The following is a 6,596-nucleotide window of genomic DNA, read 5'->3' on the forward strand; positions in this document are numbered from 1 at the left end:
CTGGTCTATTTCTTGCTTTGTTTTAGTTTTACGTTTATGTCTTTAATTGGACTGGAATTTAGTTGAGCGCAGGAAGTGAGGTGAGGCTCTAACCTTGTATTTTCTAAATAGTTAATCAATTTCCTTGGCACAATTTCATTAAATCATTATTAATTTCCTAACTTCTTGGAAGTGCCTCCTCTATCAAACAAATGAATATGTAAATTTGAGTTTGTTTCTGAACTTTCTCTTAATCTGTGGATGTCTGTCTACTCGTGTTTCAATACCACAATGGCTGTTGCTCGTGGATCAAAACAAATCCAGATTCAATGTCTGCACATTAATAATATTCAAAACTGAGAACTTTGGATGTGAGGTCAAAGACTACATGGACCCATTACCATTAGGACTTTGCATACCTGGGCAGCCTTCCATCAGAATAGTGCAGTGGTCTATCAAGGCTCTGGAAACATTGTTTGCCAATTAGTCATTTGACTCATGGTCCAAATGGTTGGTGGGAAGTCTTGGCAACCATCATGAAACATTTGTAAAAGATAAGGGTCAGGTGGAGTGCTAAGAATGTGGTGCGTTCTCCTGATTTCTGAGAGCCTGCAGAGGCATTTCGAGATGGGTTTTCATGTTCCCCCAGTGTCATTCTCTGACACAGATTTGAGCTGAGGAAGCCACTTCACTATCATTGGAGATGGACTTCGGTGGAAAAACCCATTCAGTGCAGGGAAAAAGTCCAGTGAGAATTTCTCTAGCTGTCTGTCTCACACTCAGGGCTGTGTCCCCTCCATCCCATAGCAGGTATGCATTGGGAAGCTTTGGAAGACCCTTGGAGTTTGGAGCTAGAAGTCATGCTGCATGAAGGGTGACCATTTACTTTCTGAATAACCTTGGACAAATCTCTGATCTCTGTAACCCTCCATTTCTTGCTCTGTAACACGGAGTTAATTGTTCTTGCCATCGTATACAGCTGTGAAGGTCAAGTACAATGATACATGTGAAAACACATTATTTTGTAGCCTTTAAGCGATTAAACAGATGATGGTTATGAGCACTACACCTGGACCATGATTCTTTTTTTTTTTTTTTTAAGATTTTTCATTTATTTATTTTTGAGAGAGAGAGAGGGAAGGAGGGAGGGAGAATGAGTTGGGGGAGGGGCAGAGAGAGAGGGAGAAGCAGATCCTGGACCCCGGGATTATGATCTGAGCTGAAGGCAGACACTTAACCGACTGAGCCACCAAGGTGTCCGTGGACCATGATTCTTTATGGAGATGAATTGTCAAAGACCAAGTATTTTTCTTTTGTTATTGATTTGGAAAAGAGTCGGATTGTTCAAAAGTCTCTAAAGCTTTAAACAGGAGTTACAGAATCCTCCAAACCCCAAGAAAGAGGAAAGAGCCTGGAAGAAGCCATTCACTGGACAGCTAGATGGCAAGTTTCATTTGCGTGATAGGATTTTTTTTTCTACTAAAAAGAGGGCAGTAGAGATGCTGTACCTTCCAGAAATGTCTTTCTATTTAAAAAAAAAAAATGCAGTTGATAAAATCTCCAGTGTAGGTCCAAAGAAATGCAGTGCCTTGGGTCATGCACTTTCATGGAAATCTATGGTGGCATTGAGTGGCCTTTCTGCCACACCAAGATTTAGTATTATGGAGTTTCACACTGAACTCCTCAAAACAATCATCTCTTTTCATTATCTTCACTTGTACTTTTTCCATTTTTTTTTTTTTTTTGAGCCCGGTCCAATCAGATTTGTCTCCACCGAGAAAGCTCCTTTCAAGGTCATATTAAAGGATAAAGCCCATGGCCAAGTCTCAGACCTCATCTTACTCGGCTCCTCTACAGAGTGTGGCATAGTTGATCATCCTCTACTTCAGGAAGCATTTTCTTGGCCTCTAGGATACCACACCTCCCTGGATCACGCTCTCCGTCAAAGGAAACTTTCTTAATTGGATCTTCCACTATCTCCCCACCCAACTGTTAAATGTTGTGGCACCTGTAAGCTCAGTTCTCAGATTCTTTCCCTCCTTCTCCCATCCCTGCTCTTTCCTCCTTTCCCTTTCCTGACTTTCCCCCTCTTTTCTTCTCTGTTCACACTCATGTCTTTGTTGGTTTTCTCCTCTGGCTACTTATCCAGCCTTATGGCTTTAAATCCCATATTAGAGCATACTTTTAGATGAGACCTCTCTCTTGAACTTCAGGTTCACATATCCACTTGGGTGTCTAAAAGACATCTCAAACTCAGCAGGTCCAAAACCAAATTCCTGAATCTACCACTCCTTGGTGGTCATCCTGTAATTGCCCCATCTCAGAAAATACCTCCATTTTCCCAATCATTTAAGCCAAATTCCTGTTGACTCTACAATATATATCAGGACTTCTCCTACTCACCCTCTCCATGCTACCAACCTGATCCAAGCCACCAGTATCTCTTGGGTGGATGACAGTAATGACCTTCTATCTGGTCTCCTTCCTTCCAATCTTGTCATGGTCTTTATAACACTGAGAGTCGGAATGATTCTGTTAAAATGTGAATTTGATACTGTCATTCCTCTGCTGGAAGCCCTTCAATGGCATCTCCTCTTACTTGGAGGAAAAGTCAAATTCTTACAACGGCATACGAAGCTGTACATGAGCTCCTTCTCTGTCTCTAATATAATCTCCCACTTACTGCCTCACGCATTCTGCTCCAGCCAACCTTGCCTTTTTGTTGTTCTTATCTCAAGACCTTTGCACTTGCTGTTCTCACTGCCCAAGCTGTTCTTCCATCAAGCAGCTGCATGACTTATAGCCTTATCTATCTCTGGTCTCTGTTCAAATGGCACCCAATCAATGAGGCGGCCAGCCCTGACCACCACTGATAAAAAAACAAATCCACCTCTTATCTTTGCTATCCTTTCTGCCTTGTTTTATTTTTCTTTCTTGACCTTATCACTACATGATATCTCTGTGTTTGTGTGGATACATAATAGGTGCTTATAAATACATTTTGAACGAATGTGTGAATGAATGAAGCAAGCCTGGCAACACAGATTCTTATGAAAGTACTATCTATCCAATGGGCTTCTTCTCTCTAGGGTGGAAGGCCATCTACCAGCTTCTAGGCACCCACCGGTGCCTCACACAGGATGGCTTTTCTGTGTCCCCCCTAGGTTCCTCCCAAGTGGTGTGAGGCAAATGCACAGCTGTCCCCAAGCCTCAGAGGTCCAGATCCTGGTGATGGGCCTGGCAGGATGGGAAGGATTCAGGGTGTTGTTGGCTTGGCAGGCATTTGGACACAAGTCTTGAAAAGGAAACAGAACGACTTCACAAGGGAGACCAAAAGCCAACCAAGCAGGCTGCCATCATAAACTGCCGAGTTTGCTGTCCTAGGTTTGTAGAGAATTTGTCTGGACTGATTTCCTCCGGGGAAACAGTAATGTGTGTCAGCAATTACTCTTTCAAGTCGAAACACTATCTTTATCACAGGGCACTCAAGCGCTCGCTTGCTTGCTTGCTCGCTCGGAGGGTTGCAGGGAGAGGAAGGGGTGATAACTGGGACCTTCCTGGGCCTGGGGCAGGGATGGGGATGGGAGAGGGCACAGGGTGCCAGCCCCCACCAGCTGGAGAGACCCTGGCCTGGGTAGCCAGCTTGAGACTCAGGAGTACCCCTGAGCTGGAGCTTGGGAAAGAGAGCCAAGCCACACAGGGCCGGTTTTATGCTTTTAGTTCTAAGACAGCGATCGTGGGGGGAAACTCCCTGCATTTGTGGGATCATAAATTTTTAAAGGTCTCTTGGCTCCACTTTTAAATTTAGTGCCTGAATAAAATGTTGGCTCGAGCTCCATATTCGATTATTAAAAATCATACTCAGGCCTGGGAGACGAGTATTTACACATCTGCCTGCGCATCTAAAGCCCCACATATCAAAATGTGGCTCACATCACAGTGCGGTTTCATGGGAAGAGAGGCACCCGGGAGCCCAGCACCACGTTTGCTCAATGAGCAGTCGGACCACGGGGTCATTAAGGCTCTTTCTTGCTCTGACACTCGTGAGTACTCCTGGCTGCCCTTTCACCGAATCCATTGTTTGTTTTCTCTCATGATTTTTAAAGAAATACATGGATGCATATGTTACGTGTGTGTGTGTGTGTGTGTGTGAGAGAGAGAGAGAGAGAGAGAGAGAGAGAGAGAGACAAAAGGAAAGATCTGGAAGGACACAGACCAGCTTGATAACACGGTTACCTCTTACAAGGGAACCAGGATGAGAAGGGGTCGGATCAAAAGAAACCTCACCCTTACACATTTGTTATACTTGTACTTATATGTTTAGTTTTTTCCTAAGAACATGTGGTGGCATAATAATTCATTAGTTTTAAACCAGTGCACGATTGTGTTGGTGTCAGGGTTACAAGGACATGGCTTTTAAAGTCAGGGGAGGGGCTCTGGTGTTGTTGCCAAAAGGGATGATACATACATCCTTTCCCCCTAAATAAAAACCAACCATAAAATACCCCGAGGAGTGAGATGTGAAAAGTGTCCATTTTGGCCCATTTAAAAAAACATCTGTACATTTTATTTTGGTGGATTATGGATCATCAGAGTCCCAGGCATGAGAAGTATTTACCCAAAGGAGGGAGAAGGGAGAAGTCACTAACAGGAAAAGGAGACATGGAAGCCGTTGAGATAAGGACGAAGTTTCTAATGTTTGCTTTAGAGGAAGTTTAGTGAAAAGACAGCTGCATCCCAATGGCTCCATTACACCTACAAAAATGCTGTAAAAACACCTGTGGTTCAAGAATGGCTGACATGGCAAAATACATATAGATTCCAGAAAGAAAGAAAGAAGAAAGAAAGAAAGAAAGAAAGAAAGAAAGAAAGAAAGAAAGAAAGAAAGAAAGAAAGAAAGAGCCTATAAACAACTAATCTGTAGTTTGGAAATTGTTTTCCATGAATTTTAACTGGACTTCACTACCACCAACAAAGCACACACTCATGTGCATGCACGTATACACACATACACACTTTAAAAGCATCAAAATGGAAAAACAAACATCATCAATTGGAGGAAAATTCTTTTAATATTAAATGATTCTCAAAACAATGCCCTAAATACAAATGCATGTAAATGGTGATTTTTAACGTTCCAAAAAGATCACTGGGGTGCCTGGGTGGCTCAGTCGGGTAAGCATCTGCCTTCAGCTCAGGTTGTGATCTTGGGGTCCCGGGATTGAGCCCCACGTCAGGCTCCCTGCTCATTGAAGAACCTGTTTCTCCCTCTCCCTCTGCTCCTCACCCCCACTCGTGCTCTCTCTTTCAAATAAATAAACAAAATCTTTAAAAAATAAATGAGATAAAAATATTAATTGGTGATACTCTTTTTAAAAAATTACAAAAGCCAAAAAGACACAGCAGTGTCATTTCAGTTGAGAGCTTGGGAGACCAGCGGACTTCACCCCGTTTTAGAACGAACAGTGATTCTGGGTTGAGAGGAGGAGAGAGACTGGTCCCAGTCAGGGACTCCATGCTGAGTGGGAAGTGATCAAGAGAAGTCCTCAGCCAGACCCTAGCCGGACCTCCTGACCCCCACATAAAGCAAACCTTGGAGGTAGCATCTAGATGGTCACTCTGCCCCCTGCCTACCTAGCCTGCCACTCTGGGCCTTTGGGAGCTGAGTTCCCATTCTCAGAGCCTCCCGGTTTACATGCATGTGCTGGGTAACAAGAGAAGTACGTGGGGCTTTGGGGTAGGGGGTAGGATGGGGGCCATACTCTTAAGGACAGTAGTATCTCTGCTTCTTTGCTTTAAGCATCGAATCTGTCATTTTAATTGTCTCCATAGCAACTCTACTCTCATAAACATAATTTCTCTGCTGGAAAAGCTGGGTCACGAATGAAAAAGACCTGATTCAAACACTAACCTCTTCATAGTGAAAATGGATTCATCATGGCTCAGGGTTAGCAGGAATGTCAAGGGTATCTAGTTCAACCTGCGCCTGATGCTTGAATCTCCCAGATGACATCCTGTTAGACACTTTCCTCTTACATGTCCACATGGGAGGGGAACTCATTACCTCCTCGCAGCCCAGAGTGGAGAGTCTCCAGTAACTTTTCCTCCCACTGAGTTAAAATCCAGCTCTAAAATCCTTCATCCAATGGTCTATGCTGCGGGGTCTCCATGACAACAGGCTGTCACATCTCCCTGGGGTCCCCTTCTGTGTTTCTTCACTACTCCTCACATGTGTTTTTCTAGGTGCCTTTTCTGTGGGCTCACTGCTCCACCCCCTACTCACTCCCCCCAACTTGCCTTAGCTGAGAACCCCAGAACCGCTAATGGGTGTCTACAATTCAGATGTTCAAGGCATAGATTGCATTAATCAGGACTCCTTCCATAGTAAGTGACAGCAGCCTGGCTCAAAAGGGCTTAAGCCAAAATAGGGAGTTGTTTAGCTCACGCTACAGTAAAGTCCAACAGTGGGTCTCAGGCATGGCTTGATCTATGGGCTCACAGATGTCCTCAGGGCTGGGGCTTATTATCTCCATCCAGCCCCTGGGCTCTCTGTGGGCGGCCAGAGGGGCAAGATGGGCAACTGCAGCTTCAGACTTAGGCTCTCCCAGCTCTGAAGC

This window comes from Canis lupus, chromosome 2, assembly GCF_011100685.1.
Source record: "Canis lupus familiaris isolate Mischka breed German Shepherd chromosome 2, alternate assembly UU_Cfam_GSD_1.0, whole genome shotgun sequence".
Lineage (NCBI taxonomy): Eukaryota > Metazoa > Chordata > Mammalia > Carnivora > Canidae > Canis > Canis lupus.